This window comes from Taeniopygia guttata, chromosome 1A (genome assembly GCF_048771995.1).
Source record: "Taeniopygia guttata chromosome 1A, bTaeGut7.mat, whole genome shotgun sequence".
Classification (NCBI taxonomy): domain Eukaryota; kingdom Metazoa; phylum Chordata; class Aves; order Passeriformes; family Estrildidae; genus Taeniopygia; species Taeniopygia guttata.
This window is the reverse complement of record NC_133025.1, coordinates 69,927,354-69,944,577: the sequence shown is the minus strand read 5'-3', so window position 1 is coordinate 69,944,577 and position 17,224 is coordinate 69,927,354. Positions and strand designations below refer to the sequence as shown.

Genomic DNA, 17,224 nt, shown 5'->3' with positions numbered 1-17,224 from the left:
GTAAAATAATTTTTATTGCAAAGGTAGAATTTCTTTAGAAGCACTAATGTAATGAAAATTTTAGTTATTATGGTGCACTACAAGGATAACAAATATCTGGAATACCAATCACTCATCTTTTCTGGTGTTCTTTGTGTTTCAGTTGCAGGTATGTCTTTAATTCTTAAATTCTTCTCATTTTTGGCCCTTTTTCATATTGAAGAGACTGCCTTAGAATACAATAACACATTTTCTGAAATCAGTTTTGACATTTGAGGATGCTTTGGAAATCTTGCAATAAAAATGCCATGAATACAGGGTTTAGAATGGATTAAGCAATTACTAAATATGAATACAGTAGAGAACAGTGATTTCTCCTAGATTTTTTCTTTGTCTTTCCTTTATCCCCTAATTAAACATTTATATGTTTAATTAGGTATTAAATACAGATATTTCTAGGCTTCTGTTCTCTAGGCAATCACTGTAATTACTACCACACTGGTAGAATTGTATAACTTTTGTCCAAAAGTAAGAAGGGTGCAATTTAAAAGTAAAGGGGTATTATTGCATTGAGCTGTAAAAACTAAGAATGCTAATTAATAGATTATAGTTAGCTAACTGTGTTCTAATTAAATTCTGAATTCACTGTGTCTTCTGTGCCCTTTTGGAGTTGGTCACTTCAGCCCTTCACGTGGAAGATCAGTTTAATAGGGTTTTCTCTAATTAAACAGATGTCTCTGTTTAGACTCTGAACAAGGAATTTCCCAGATGTGTTGGGGGACCAGAAAATATCTTCATTACCTCTTCAGCCTCCTTCTAAAATGGGCTCCAATATAATTGCAGGAACTGGAGCTTTACACTTTATTATGAGTATTTCAGGACATCACTTTTAAAGACGACTTCTTGCACGTGTGGTACTTGTGTTTTATATAAAGTTTATCTCGGACCAGTTATATTGTTAAAAATCACCTCAACTCATGGAGCCAAGATGCTGGCTGACTCATACTGTTATCTGATAGTCATCTCAGTCTCTTTCCTGTGGTCATGGCTCCTTATTCTTCAAGACCCACTTGATTGTCCGTGATTGTATTGCTGTTCTTGTCACCTCAGCTTGAGTGATTTAATTGCCCCTTGGGTTTGGGAGTTGTTAAAAGTACCAGAAAATGTGAGCCCCCCTTGATTGCTACCTCAGCCTTCTATGAATAGATTCATCCGTGTCTTGGAGTTTTCTTTCCTTGGGAACGTGTACAAATAAATGTATTGCTTATTGATTTCCCGGCAATTTTCTGGGTTCAGTAAAGCTCAGAGAAGGAGTGGGGAGATTAAAGAGCATGCTACCTGTCCTTAGGCAGTCACAGCCTTTTGGTTGTCCTCTGAGGACACTAGGCAGGAGGGCTGTCTTGGATATAATCCTGAGAATTCCATGCACATGCTCTCTGGAGCTCTCATGTAGGTGGGCAGACCTGCAGTCTTGCCCAGCTGTGGTCTTTTCCCCAGTTGTGGTGCAATTCATCAGATACTCTGAGCAAATGCTGCTGCTGGGGAGTGGAGCTTTATTTTCATCCTTTCTTACTGATCCTGAAGAGACAGAAAATCCTTTCTTTACATAAATGGGGAATGTCATTGAAAGCTCACTTTGAAGGGCTCAAAACTAAACATGGAAAGTATTCCTGTAGTTAACATAGATTCTTGGAAAAACATGACAGTTTTCAGTGCAGTGTGGATGACTTAACCAGTCATTCTTCACAAGAAGCTCAGAGGAAAGTGCAAACGATTGCTGTTATGCAAACCCATGCATATTCGAGGATAAATTGATGAAACCAGTAAACAGGAGCTTGGTTTTGTCATGGCGTCACTCTCCTCTAAATGCTTCAGTGGGAACTGTACCTTTCTGATTTGAAAAATAATATTTTAGTATGTGTGGTTTAAAGCTTCCCTGAAAACCTCTTCATCAGAAGCCAGAAGAGGAAAGGAAAGACAGTGAGTATGTTTTGCACCATGACAGAAATAATTTGCCTAGAAACTGGGCACTGGTGGGGTGATGTGAAACTCAAGGACAAAGGAATTCCTCTCAGTTGAAACTTGCTTTTGACAAGGTGATTGTGCCTTAAAATAAGTAGTGCAATGCAAATTTTATGTCTAACGCCCTGCGCTGAAATTTCCACATTTGACTGATCTACTTTTAAGACCAGATTTATGTTTCAGCTAAAACAGTGTGGTACTGCTGAAAACATCTTTTTACTTTGATGCATTTCTGTGGTCTTTCTGTGGTTAGAGACCTTGGATGTCTGAGTCAGAGAGTTTAACCAAGAAAGTATTTCTGAAAGGAGTTTCACCTGGCTTGGGATAAGCACTTGAAGAACATTGTACTTTATTGTGATGGATGTATTCCAGCATTTCACCAGTATTCCCCAGAGTCAGAAGTATTTTCCATTTCTTAGTAGTGGGTAATGAGCATCTCATTTTCAAAAGTGTAGTTGTCCATGTGTTAACCTCTTAAGTGCATTGGGTGCTGCTGTTATGAGACTGTCTGAGCTTCTAATGAGTACATTATTTCTCTGAAAATCAGATTGATTCTCACTTCTTTATTGGCTTAATTTTTTTTTTTCAATTGTGTTTTAAAAAAATTGATACGTCTTAGTGCTGTGTCATTCTATTACTAGCCCCGTTCCCGAGCTGGTTATTTGTTGGTAGAAAATGAAGCTTTCTTCCAATTTGGGTGTTTAATTGTGCAATATATGTTTCCATAGGCATTGCTTAAAGTATCCCAGAGCATTGCATTTAAATAATTCCTTCAATGGCAGATGCCTGTTGGCTCTTTAGATTTCTGCCAGCTTTAAGGTTCCTTCTGTCTTTTCCCAGCTGCAGCATGAAATTATAATTCAATTCTCTTTCAGAATAACTCAAGAGTGCTTGGTATCCAAAGCATTTATCAAGTTGCAGCACTTCATAATGACCTCAGAAATTGTCATGTGATCACCCAAGAGAACACCCTGTGTTCTTTTTTTTCAATTCTGTAAGGAAATAAAACTAGACATTTTGTGGTTGTCTATATTCCCCAAGGCTCCTTTTGTCCCGTGTTTCCTCTTGAGATAGGATCTAATACCTTGGGTTGCTTTGAGCTGTAGCATAGGCTGAACAGCTGCTCTCTACTTGATCCATATAAGGGGAATACTACCAACTTAAAAGCAGCTTGGAATAAAACAGGTGATGTCAGTGGTGCTGTTGAATGTAATAGTTTAACTGCGCTTTTTTTGTTGTTAATCTGGAGCAGGGATTACTTCAAATTCTGCAGAATTTAGAGACTGCAGACTCTTTCTGCTATAATTCTTTCTTTAGTATGTATTGAGTCTGTGCAGGTATTAGACTCCTAACTAGGGTGGCAGTGTGTTATTCCACCATTTAGTGCTTATATTCCTGAAGAGTCTTGTCTGTAATGCTGTGTTCCTCTAGAAGCTTTTGTTCCTTTCAGCACTATTCTATTTATGGTGTTTGAGTTAGTAATTTTTTTTCTTAAGTGTTCTTGCTTTCTAAAGTATGAACTAGAAATAGAACTACATGAAACTGTGTAAGTTTTCCTCTTTCTTAGTCACCCAGTGAACATTTAACAATGATAGATGATGGCAATAGTGCAGAGGTGCTCCTCTATTACAGGTAATTTCTGCTGATGTTACACCTTTACAATGCCAAATCCACCATTCTCATATGTCGGCCTTATTTTGCCTGGTATTGATTTAAGTAGAAAGGAGAGGAGCAATTTTGTGGAACTTCCAGGTCATGGAAAAAAGGTTGTAGTTATGCTGGTCTTATGTCCATCTTTCAGGTATGCCTCAGGACCAAAAACTGAAATAGAGCTTTTTGTAAACTCTTTTCAATTTGGTGATTCTAGGAAGCCTCAAAGATATGAAGATGGTCATCAGAGTGGGCCACCCTGAATAAACTGTCAATTGGAAAGAATAGGATTTATTCAGCAAAGTAGATTTCTAGGATACAGTTAACAGTCCATTTAATTCTTAAGACATTAGTAAGGCAGAGGAACTTTTGTATTTAGGATAAATATTTGTGTATATGTATGCTCTGAGATAAAAGCTAGAGACCAAAAGAGTTTAGAGGGGACATTTCTGTACTCTGAAAGTAGTGTGTTTGATAACTCATGAAGAGCACTCATGCCAGCTATCTGAACTAGTAATTGAAGAAAAAAACATTGTGAAATGACTCTTTAGGTTCAGCTGGCAGGAGAGGAATAAGGGAATAAACTTGGTAGTGCTCAAGATGTTCTAATATAGAAGTACTGTGAATATATTTTCTGTATACACTTGTGTTTAGGGGACACAATGAAACAGCAGTGTTTTCAGTAGTGGTTAGTGGTGATTTGAGATCCTTGACAGAAATCAGATTAAAACTGCTTGCCATCAGGTAGCATAGCTATTGAGGATTACACTTTTTTCCCCTTGAATAGATAGTGCTTTGTAGTTCTTTTGTATAATCTGTTGAACGTAACATAATCTGTTGAACCCACGGAAAAATGGCTGCATCTGTTGAATGTAGTGGATCATAATTATATCTCCATTTTTTTGTCTGAAGATGACAAGCAGTAGACCTTGAAAAGAAAGTCTTTTAAGCAAAACTTAGTTTCATAACCCACAAAGTCTACATAATTATATTTATGCATAGTATTTTCAGATTGATATTGGTTCTCTTGGAAAGGTCAGAGTCACCATCTGTGGTGGAAAAAAATACAAGGACAAAGTGTATTTAGCTTCCTTCTGTGGTGATACCAGTTGTTCTGTCTAAGAGATTTGCTTAGTGCTTGCAGTAGCATCACCTTGGACTGTGAAACAGAAGGGGGTGTTTGGTTATATTGGCAGCCTCGAGAAGCAGGTAGCAACTCAAGGTTTTGCAAAGTGCCATTGGAACTGAGAGATCTTTGTAAATCACAAAAAACCCTCTTTGATTTAGTGATGATTTTGCTTCCAAAGAGTATTAAATATCCTAAGAGAACTCTACTTCCTTTTCCTGTTAATAACCTTGGATTAAACACTAAAAACTTCTGTACTGTTTGGGGGAGATTGAAGCATTCCAATATACATCACATTTTGCAATTGCTAAGGCAGTATTGACATTTAAAACATAAAGAAAAAAAAGGAAGGATGTATCAATATCTAGATCAGTATTTGAAGAGATCTTGTGATAATCCAAATTTTTATCAGTTGACCTCCATTAAGAAAGCCTTCTTAGGGATTCACCCTAGGAAGAGATTGTATTCTTTAAAGAAAAAAACAACCCAAACCCCCCTCAAAAACAAACAAACAAACAAAAAAAACCCAACCCAAACCCCAAAACCAAGCAATCAAAAAAAGAATCCCCAGCCCCCCAAAAGCATGAAATAGTCTTGTTATACATGTGTACTCCCCAAAATGAGCATTATCAGATGCCAAAATATTGGCACAGAACACTATTAAGGCTTTTTCTAGTGATCATTGCTTTAGAAATCAGAGGAGTTAAACTTATGTATAACAGTTACAGGAATAAATACCATGTGACTGCCTTCTTCAGTTTAATTTTAGCAACTTCATTTGTAAACTGGAATGCTAAGTAATGTACAATCATCAGTAAACCTAAAGAACCTGTTGCTTTTAAGCTGTTTGTTGAGCTGTATACAAGGTTTTAAAATTAATTTATGTATTACTTCTTATTCCTGTTGCTATTTAAATGATTAAAGTGTGTGAGCAGTGGGCTGCTTTTGCTTGTGCCTGGGTGGGAGCTAGTAGTCCAGGATCCCATTAAGACGGGGAAAATGTAGTCCTTGCTGCTCTGAGCTGCATGCAATTCCTGTTAAGGACTGCTTTTAAAATCTAATTATTGTTATCACTATTTTGGAAAATAAATACTATAAGCCAACAAGGGTGAGCAACTGGCTGGAGACAGGTTCTTCCAGAATTTGATTTCACAAAATCAAAATGAATTTGAAGGCAGTGTGTAGATTTCTAACCATCTTGGGCAGTTCATGGCAAGCACACAAAATAACATCAGGTTGTGGGGTGATGACTTTTTGAATTTCAGGTGTAACACAAAATAAACTTTTTTATTGAGGGATGAAGGAAGTGATGGCAATCGGCTGCCTGGGAAAAAGATACTTTTCAATGCTTTGCAAATGTGGCAGAGATGTGGAGGATAAATTTTACTTTAGGTGCTCTGTTTAATGCCTGTTCCTCTATATCTGCATTGTAATCAGGTTCTGCAGTGTGTTGTTAAACACTTCTGTTTCTGCACTGGTACCCCCTCTTGCTTCTTCCATTCTCCTCCCCCTTTCCCTGCTTTAGTGGGCTGGAGAGAGAAGCAGAGTGACAGCAAGCAAGTAATAAATGGTAATCCAAAATTAAGCCTCACTGGTGTCTGTATCAAATGAATTTTTGTCCTGGCCAGTACATACAGTGTCCTTGAGTTCTCATGAGCAGCACCGTGGAGGAGCAGGCGCTTCACTGAAGGGTCTTTTGCTGCCTAAAATATTTCACAGATGCAGCCTTGCACACCAGACAGTAGACTTGACATTGACTTTAGGGATTTGTTTGATCCTTCTTATCAAATGATCAGGTACCAGCTACCTTGGGTGGTTAAACTTTGTGAACAGATGGTCTTCTAATTATATGTGGATGTGGATTCCAAAGAATACAAGGCCACACACTTCTTCTGATGCTTCTTGTCACTTGTTTGTGGACTTGTTTCTAAGATTAAAACAAACCAGCACATGAAGTGCCATAATTCAGAAATTAAAATCTTATTTCTTCAGGTACTTTGTACAAGATCTGTTTCTTCCATAGTAGTTGATTGCTCCTGCTATTAATATATGTCATTAATGTATGTATTATGTATGGATATACACCCCCACACAAATCCTACCCTTTTTTAATGCAGTGAGATGACGTGTATATACTTTTTTCCTTACAAGAATCACGAAATTGTCTGAGTAGTGGTCTGATTTTTAGTGGAATCGTGTCTCAGATGACAAATACTTAGTTTTGACTGAAGGGAGAGAAAAGCTTTCTGACTATTTGTGTTGTAGCATATTGTCTTTGGGCAACCTTGTACCTCAGGCTTACAGGCTTAACCTGTTGTTAGGCTTGTTATTTTATTTATTTATTTTTATTTTACTGTTGGAATAATTTATTAGACTTCACACATTATAAGTGGGTATTAGTTCTTGGATGAACAGAAATAAACCATGAAGCAACAAAAGTAACTTGAGATAAGTGGAGCTTTCTTTGTTAGAGCTACCCACGCAGCCTATTGCAGCATCTGATCTCACAGCCAGAAGCTTCCATGAGGCTGATCTTATGTCTCTCTCTCTTTGGAGAGATAGGAACATTTAAAAGTAAACATTTGATTTGCTAAATTATTCAGGATATCATACCAAAGCTCTTAAAATGTTATAAATGTCAAAATCAACATAGCTAAGAAACACCAACATGTTTGTCCCTGTAGGAGATACTGCTCCTCCATAGTTAATTAATGCCTTGGATCTGATCTACAGAAGCAGTTGGTTAATGAGAGAGATACATGCTCATTAAGAGTGGTCATACTTTTGTATTTGGCATTGACTGAAAATTTACATGAAGTTCTGAAAGTGCTTTTGGCTTCTGTGGCAAGAGGTTTCAGTGTTTCCTTGTTGGACATCCATGAAGAGGATGACAAAAGCTTTAGGCTGAGCATTAGTGCTGATCGGTGAAACAATGGATCTCAGAATAATGCTGGAAAAGGGGAACGGGCAAAAAGAACAAGCAGAATAAAGGCTTTTAAATAGGTTGTTAGGAAATAATGTGCCATGCACTGGAGACTTAGGAAGTAACTGTCTTATTTCCCTCAGTTGGGTAAATGTGGAGAATAAGATTCTTCAGTGATTCATTATTCATCTCTGTTCAGCTGGGAGTGCAAATGACAGTGTTGTGATTACTAGGTACAGCTTAGTTAAATATCAATACTCCAGTGTTTGTGCAGCTCAGTAACTGATGAGAAGGGAGAGGACAGAGGTAAAAATCTAGACAATTTTTTGATCTCATCAACTGTGGCGTATTTCTGTGCCTTCCATTAGCATAACACATTTATGTACTTTTCTGAAATCTCCCTTTGGTTTGCACATAAGTTAATTTTAACAGATGTTGTTGCTTGTGAGGATTAATAATTTATCCAAAGTAGTTGTACAAAAGGCATACAACTATAGGTGTTTTTTTTTTGAGGGTAGAGGAGTTTCCCAGTCTTCATCAGCCTGTGTATCTCTTGAATAAAGTAAAATTATTCTGTTTGTGGAAGCTTTGATTTGGAGGACGACATTAAAATTTTTTTTCCCCTCAGCTGATGTCTGAGGGATCAGGTTTGGCCATTCAGTTGTGAGCCTGTTAATGTGTAACCATTTTAATGGATATGAGAGCTTAGTTACTCAAAGGAGGGATCTTTCTGAGAAACCATAGGTATACTTTCATATGAGAAAGTAAATAGTGTGCTCTATATGTGCAGTCAACAGCACTTTTTATGGGTGAAGGAAAATTAATTCAGCCATTTTATGATCCTATTTGCAGGGATGTGTTTAGACTTTCTCATCACTTCACTATGACTGGAATGTTCCAAAAATTGGAATTATCTGCAGTAACTTATTCTGGGGGACGGAAACTAAAAAAATCACCTTGCAATAAAATGAGTAATAGAGATTTTTCTTAACATGGATTTAATGTTGGTATGAACTAGCAGATGGTATTGAGAGAATGACAGAAAAGTTTTAAGAAGCATGCTTCGGCCAGGATTTGTGAGAAGGTCTGTGCCCATGCTTGACTAAAGAGTTGGTGTGGGTACTGCTGTGTATGCTCAGGTTATGATTTACAATACTTTCTGCTGTTGGGTAACATCACAGCGAGATTCTTATACTAGTTCCTCTACTAATTAGTCCTTTGTAAGCCTTTTTAGTTGGAAATTGTATACCTTCAGATTGCTTTTATAAAACCCATCTTATTTGGGTTGGTTCTTCGTTGTATGATTACAACTTACTTTAAAGTTGTGCTTGGTTGTATGATTACAACTTACTTTAAAGTTGTGCTTTGCACTTAACATACAACATTTGAGCAGGTGGTTGTACTGCTGTTACATTCTCTCTCCTCCATCTTCCATGAGTAAGATTCAAAATCCAATGTTTGTGACTTAGAGGGTTCAAAGTTGTAGTTTCTATCCAGGGAAAGCTTTTTTCTTTATTTTTCTGCTAAAGCTGGGAATTCATTCAAGACTTGACTTCTAAAACTGCATGCTGTGTTTTCTCAATGCAGAATCCATTTACTGTGTACATATTAAAAAAAATTCTTCCTCTCCTCCTTTCCATTTGGTTGAATTAGCTCAGATCTGTGTGCCTTTGAGAGGTCTAAGGTCTGTCTCCTTTCTTACTGTGTGAGAATTGTCATTCATTTATATTTAGCATTGTTTTTTTGTTAATTAACTTTTTCTAGTGTTTCATGTTGAGCTTCTTTAATTTGAAAGGGAATTTGTGGATGAAATCATTAATTCACTTTCTTTTATACTTAAAGTTTCTTTGTGAATTGCTGAATGCTAGACAGTCTTTGAAGATTGATCTGGGAAAAGTAGAGCTGTACTTCACAGGTTGAGCTTGTTAGGAGGTGATTTGGTGCAGAAAGATCTGATTATTACAGACAGACACTAGTTGATGCTGTGACACCTTCATATGCACTGCATGAAATTCTGCTGATTAACACTTGAGTGAAGGCACTAATTTTAGTAGGGTATCAACAACAAGAGGGTCAATATGCTGTACGGGCTTATACATAAATGCAAAAGTAATATTTTTTTCATAAGAATGGGTTATTTTAGTTCAATGTTTTTATATTGTCACTGCTTTTTCATTTTAAGGGTGAAGATGGTGTATTTTTCTTCTATTTTTTTTTCATTCTCACTGGATGGGTATTTCTGCCCTTAATCTTCCATTCAGCCAGGCTTCTTTTGTTGTTCTTTAAGCTATGAAAATCAGTGGTGCCTACCTTTTTATTCATATTTATATATATTGCAAACAGCAGTGTATTTAACTTGCAAAACTTGTTACCATGTGAATTATTTCATTTTAGTCTTCACATGATTGGAGTGATGGAAGGCCTGGTAAAAAAGCTGCTCTTAATTTATGGAAGTCATTTTCTGAACTGGATTGGGCAGATTTGTACTCAGCGGAGTGACTGTTAAGGTATTTTGTAATTGAAAAGGCAGAACATGACTATATCAATTTGGTGATTTATGATCTCAGTTCAAAGAAACTGGCTGAGATTCTGCCAGGTATAACTGATACTTTACATCCCTTGTACACTGCATGATAAACCCGAATTACGAGTAATGAAAGACAGTGTGTTAGTGCTTCCAAGTTACAAAACTGCTGTAAATACCATAAATTCCAGTAGGAAACATCCTCCCTTTTAGCCTATGCTAACATGCTCTGCATTAACATCTCAGTTATTTTCAGAACTTTTGTCTATCACATCTGGGTTTTTAACATTAAGAGCTGCTAGCTATTAAGCAATATCTTTATAACACTTTTAACAGGTGCTATTAAATCAAGATGATAGGAGCTTATCTAAAACATGAAGTATAATGTATTAGAGAAGTATTTTTATTAGAAGTAAGTTGTTGTACCATCATGTACAGTATTTAATTTGTAGCTAAAATGGATATTTTTTCTTCCCAAATAATTTGATCTCTTGTATTCTTTTGGGCTGGTTTCCTCTTGCTTAAGCACATTTCCTTTCATTTTGCCCTTCAGCACTGGGGCTGACTGTTGGGAGATTAGTAGCATAATTGTTTTTGTCATTTTTGATGTTGGGATAATTTAAATTGCACAAGTTCAGTTTTGTGCAACAGGTTGTGCCCTAAGGCACACACATGTTATGTATCCAAGCTACTTGCTTACATGGCTAACATGGAAACAAGAACCCTGGTTTTTGTGTAGTTCCTATAATACTTCATATTCAAAACACAGATTTATGTTGACTTCATCTTAACAAATTATTTGTGTATCTTCTGAATGCCCAACAGGCAGTTCAGCAACAAAAGAGTGTGGATATCATAAGCTGTAGGGAAATAAACCAAACTGAAAATCAACACCTGACAGAAACTCTCTGGAAAAAAACATTTAGCTGTTGTATTAATTATATTTCCCCTTTATTCTCAGTTTTCTGCTCATTCCTGATGTATCATTCTTTTCTGCAATGAAATTCCAGATCCATTGAGAAGTATCAGTAAGTAACATCTCTACAGGTTTCTTTCCCCCTCTAGTCCCCATGAGTCTCTGCACCAAAGGAGTTGCAGTTGGTGTTGTAATAATGTGAGCACACAGGCAGCATATGGTAAATAGAGTCAATTCAGTGTGAGTCAACCCAAATATTAGGAAGTCCTGAACTGTACAAATGTTTTTTAATGTAGTTCTTGGATGGAATTTGTTTTAGAAATGCTGTATTTCCACTATCATTCATCTCAGATAATTTGTCACTGTCCCCTTTTGCTGGTATTGCTTTTAGAGTTGAGTGAAATCTTTGGGTGAACTGAGCGTCGGGGAAATATTCTCACTAAAGAGTGACTTGGCAAGAGGTTGATTTTCACATGACGTGTTCCTTAAGTAGCAGGGCTGAGGGAAACAAGATTAAAATGTATACCCTTAGAACTGTAAATATATTTTTATTACATAGAACATGTTTTTTAATGAACTCTAGAATGAAATCAGTCTTGCTTATGCCAAAACTTGTGAATCATTTACTCTTTGCTCACAATATCTGTGTTCAGAACAGAGTTTGGCTGGAAGTAATAAATGAGTGTTGAATTTTCCTTTCAATTTTATAAACTCATTAAATTATATTTTGGTTTCTGAAGGTCACCATTCTTGAGCAGATAGTAAGGAAAGGCATAAAGAAGGCTGATTTTGGTTTTTTTTTTCCCCAACTTCTGCTTGTGGAACTCGATATACTTCACTGTGAAATATAGACTACTGTTGATCCCCCAGACAGATTACTCAATTTCTTTATCCATCTCACTTGGCTTCCCACAGTCTCCCACAGTATGCAAATAGAGAGAACATATTTGAACAAAATGTTGCATCTTTCTGTGATATGTCAATCTGCTCAGGTACCAGAGAAGATTTCCCAGGCCTCTGTGATCAGAGATGTGGTTCAGGGAGAGTAACTATTAACCATTAATTGAAAGAGGATTGACTCAGGGCTTCCTTGAGAAGACTTGATCCCTGTAAGACCACAGGATGAGTGTGAGGGTGAGGAGATGGCTGTTTGATGCTGCTGGAAGGCTTATTTCTGTCATTCTTAAAAGACTAAAGAAACTGGGGAGGGGTCTCCTTTGTGGGAACATGGATGTTCCACAATCTTCAAAACAGGTCAAAGGAGAAACCACGGAGTTAGAGGATGGTGCTTTCTGCTTCAGTCCCTGTGGAGTGAGTCTTTTTGGAACACATTTCTGAGCATGTCAGTGACAGGATCGTGGTTGGGCACAGTCAGGATGGATTTGTCAAGTATTAATCATGCCTGATCTCATTGCCTTCTGTGATAAAATGTCAGGATTTGTGGATGAGGAAGGAGCAGTGGCTGTCCTTTAGCTAGCCTTTAGTCAGGCTTTCATCACTGTTTCCCACATCACTCCTGTCATTCCAGATGGGGAGAAGCTGCTTGTAGGATCAGGCTCAGAGCGTGATTAAGGGTTTGATCACTACCCAGTTTCTGTAACAAGCTGAGTCATGTTTGACATCTTTCTCAGGGACCTGGATGCAGGTGACAGGGTCCCCATTCATTCAGGTGGCACCACCCTAAGGGGACCAGTTGATACGCTGAAGGGCAGAGCTGCTGTGCACAGGCACTCAGTCTGCAGGAATGAAGGGGCAGGAGGCTCATGAGATGCAGCAAGGATGATGGGAATAAGAAGCTCTTAGGAAAAATAGAGGTTAGGGTGTGGCTGGGTGGGAGCAGCTCTGTGGAAAAGGGTTTGGGGACCTGGTGGGCAGTAAGGTGGACATGAGGCAGGGATGATTCGTTGTGGCAGCAGAGAAGTTTGTGCAGTGATTATTTCCTTCAGCTTCACACTTATTCAGCCACGTGCAGAATACTCTCTCCAACTTTTGTCTACCCAGTGCAGAAAAAGATATCACTTGGTAACATCATCTAAGAGGGGTGCCAGAGTGCAGGCTGAAGCACAGGTCTGTGAGAAGAGGTTGATGGAATGGGTTAATTTGGTGACAGGAAGGCTTTGAGGGCTGAAGCACAGGTCCTGTGAGAAGAGGTTGATGGAATGGGTTAATTTGGTGATGGGAAGGCTTTGAGAGGATTAATAGCAGCCTTCCCATACAATGAAGTTGTTTTTGAGAAGAGGAACTAGACTGGATGCTGCATGGTGGGAGGATGAAAAATAATGGATATAAATAGAAGATTTTCAAGATGTGACTGAATAAATTTCTTGGAAAATTAATTTGATCTCATAGATGACTATGCCTTGAGTAAGAGGTTAAACTAGATGACCTTGTGCTGTCCTTTTCAATCTGAATTATTGTATCATAACTATGTTACAGATGGTATTGGTGCATTTAAAATATTAATCAACGTGTAGGCATATCTGTATGAGAGTTTTGTGGTGAGCCTTATGTTGTCACTTGATCTTTTTTTAACTTCAAGAAGTGTTTAGTCTTTATGACAGTTCTGTAGCTGCTCTGACTTTGGCTCACTGTTCAGTTTCAATTCAGGTCAGACCATGTTAGTTTTTTCAGTAGTCTTGCCATCCAGGTTTCCTGAGGGTTTTCTTTAGCCTTACAGTTTAATTTTTCAGAGTATAGTTAGCCATTTTATTCTAATGTACGCTTTAGTTCTTCATGCACTGTTTAACCAATTTATGAAATGCATGCCTACAATCAGTTTTAGAAGTTCAAGACCTCATTTTTTAAAAAAACTTTTTTTATATAAGTTACAAATGTTATGTGCAAAAAAAAAATTCCATTACATCTAGTTAAACATCTAATGTTTAATTCAGGATTTGTATTTTTTGTTTTGTGATAAATTGACTTAGCTAAGTTAGTACGGCATTCTTTCTAGGTGTTAGAAATAATTCTTTCTCAGTGCCCCTCAATGTACCCAACGTGTCCAGGATTTTGGCTTTTCCAGTGGCACAAGCCCCTCTTCACAAATTTTTTGGGGGCTGACCTTGGCCAGCTGGCAGGTGCTCACCAAGCCACTCTCTTGCCCTCTTCCTCAGTGGAACCAGGAGGAGAAAATAAATAAAAAAATGCTCTGAAATAAAGACAGAGAGGTCACTTACCAATTACTGCCACAGGCATAACAGACTCGCCTTGGAAAATTAATACAGTTTTTTTTTTCCAGTTAAAACCAGTAGGCTGATAAAAAAAAATCAAACTAAAAAACACCTTCCCAGACTTCACTCCTTCCTTCCTGGCTCTTCTGCCTGTCTGGCAGGGGTACAAGTGCTGATCTCTTCTCACAGAGGCCACCCTGCAGCCCTCAGTGCCAAACCCTCGCCATGTACTCACAGAACACCTACACATACCTGGGAGTGAGTGCTGGCGTTGATTTTGGAGTGTGCAAGTTCATTACAGAATATTTATGTAATACCTCATTACAGATTTCAGCAGTCTCCCATTACTTTCCAGATTAAGCATTCATGTTATCATAAGCTCTTCCAAAGCTTGTGAAGTAAACATACAGCAAGCAATCTGACTTTTTCATCTTTCACCACTAATTTAGATTCCCCATTGGTTCATCTTCCTTATTGCAATCTTATAAAATGCTAGTTTGTCTAAGTACCTGGCAAATTTTATACCTTTCCTCATTTTAGGCTGTGAAAGATCTTTATATGGTCACTTACCTTCATTTATTTATATGCATGTATCTTCAGCTTTTCAAGTCTAGTATTCAACTGGATCTGGAAATCCTGATATTGGTCACAAACTGCTGTCTTAATTTTTTTCCCCTTCTGATTTATTTTCAGGCTTTAAAGGCATTTAATAGGACTTTTTAACTTCCTGTATGAGTTCTGAGTCTCAATTTCTTTCTTTGGGATGTGTCAGGACATTCCTTTCTGCTTATCTTCTATTAAATATGTTTATATGTGAATTTGTATATGCACATGTGTATATATAAAAACATATATTTGTTTTAAATACTTTGAATCTCTTCAACATGTGTCTGTTGAAAACACACAATTGGTTTACTACTGTCTGGCTGGCTCATTTTGGATTTTCCCCTCTGTAGTTTCACTGTCTGCTGGTGAAATTGTTCTTTTCTCACAAGTTTTGTTGTTCTTTCTTGCATGCCTGAATTCCTGCCTGAATTCCTTCCTGAATTCCAAGTGTTTGATTTGTTCAGGTGATCTCTCACACCTGTGTTGTTGATATTCAGGTACCATCAGCACTCAGGTGCAAAACCACTGTTGCAATCACACCCTGCACTCTGTGTATTGCCCATACCTGTCTACACCTGCTGAAATAGTAACAGCTCTGAGTCCAGCCCAGTGAATCTCTTCGGAGAGCCTTCCTCCCCCTCACTTTCACTTCTGAGATCATACACCCAGAAACTTGGCTTGTTCCTGACCAGAATTTAGTTTTTAGTGCCAGGGATTCTTATGGTGGAAATGCTTGGTCTTCTAAGCTTTCTTTGTGAAAGCATTAATTAATTTTTTTTTCTCTTTCCAAATTTATTATCCCTGTTTGGGAAAGAGCCTTTTGTTTCAGGAAACTAGACCATTTTTGTAAAGAGTTTGCTCAATAGAGTGTTTATAAGGATTTGACATTCCTGTGTAGTTTCAGGCCCTTCAGTTATCTACCTCCAGGGACCTTTCTCAAAAGATGATATGGGATTTGAAAGTCTTCCTTTCTTAACCGTTTCTTGAGAAATTAAAACTTGTTCTTTCACAACTGTTCTAAGGGGTGTGTTATTTTTATCATTTCAAATACTACAAAGAGAATCAATGTTGGATTTCCATTGCCCTTTTAAGAGGATTTAGTACATCTTGCTTGAATTTCAAGTTCTTAAATGCTAATATTGCCACTGATAGAATGCAATGCAAGAATTGATTAATCTCTCTCAGCTTGCAGGTAATTTATTCATACAATCATAGAGTGGTTTAGGTTGGAAGGCACCTTAAAGGTGATGTAGTTCTAAGCCCCTTGCCATGGCAGGGACACCTTCCACTACACCATGTTGCTCTGAAGCCCCATCCAGCCTGGCCTTGGACATTTCCACTGATGTAGCATCCACAGCTTCTCTGGGCAACCTGTGCCAGTGCCTCACCACCCTCACAGTGAAGAAGTTCTTCCTAATATATGATCTAAATCTCTTCCAGTTTAAAACTGTCACCACATGTCCCCTCACTTCATGCCCTTGCAAAAATTCTGTCTCTGGTTTTCATGTAGCCCTTTAGGTACTGGAATATACTGCAAAGTCTCCCTGGAGCCTGATCTTCTCCAGCATGATGGCCAAAGCTGTGCTAAGAAAATATTTGCATTGTTCAAGATTGCTACTTATCAATTCAAAGTGTTTTCCTCCATCCACTCTGTAACAAGAAATATCTTTACTAGGATTGCTGAGTTGCCAACCTGTCTTTGTAGGGGATGATACCTGCAATTGTATGAATTCCAAAAAGGGAAACTGCTGATTTTATTCTGCCTTTTGCTTTGCTATTGTTTTATCTTCCAGGCCTCACAGTCAAAAGTCTGTGCCTTAATGATCTTTTGCATATAATTTATGCTTAATTACTGCTGTATGTAAACCTGTCTGATATTAGACATAAACACTGCTACCACCCTGTTTTGTGTCAACAAGTGTAGAATCCCAGTCTCCTCTGTGGAGAGGGCATTCATATTGAAAATAGTGCTTCTGAAGTGTTTAAAAGTCAGATGTCTAGCTGCCAAGACTTTGGAGTATCTTGTCTGATCCGTATTACTCAACAAGAAATGGTCAGTGCCACGTGAAAGACACTGGTAGGTATTTTGACATTTGATACTTATTTTATCAGTGTGAATGTATGTGTGTTATCATTCAAAGCAGAAGAGACATTCACTCTGTAAGTAGATGATATGTATGTAGCTATTAACTTCCCTTTGATCTTGGTTTGTAGCCTTAAAATTCTGAAATTTGGCTTTGAGGGCTACCTTGTACCTGATACCACTTTCTGACTAATTGGTATTGTAATTGCATAGCTGTATTATATC

General features: G+C 37.7%; 1 protein-coding gene across 18 annotated transcripts in view; it reads left to right on the top strand.

Moving 5' to 3' along the window:
• ERC1 (ELKS/RAB6-interacting/CAST family member 1) overlaps positions 1–17,224 on the top strand; it is a 273,023-nt gene that overhangs the window by 11,544 nt on the left and 244,255 nt on the right. Inside the window, exon 1 of one of the 18 annotated variants that reach the window (XM_072923904.1) lies at positions 1,514–1,959. The exons of the other annotated variants lie outside the window; for them this stretch is intronic. The gene's annotated coding sequence lies outside the window, so the exon portion shown is untranslated. Of the gene's footprint in view, positions 1–1,513; positions 1,960–17,224 lie in introns of those variants that run through there. 18 annotated transcript variants of the gene reach the window in all.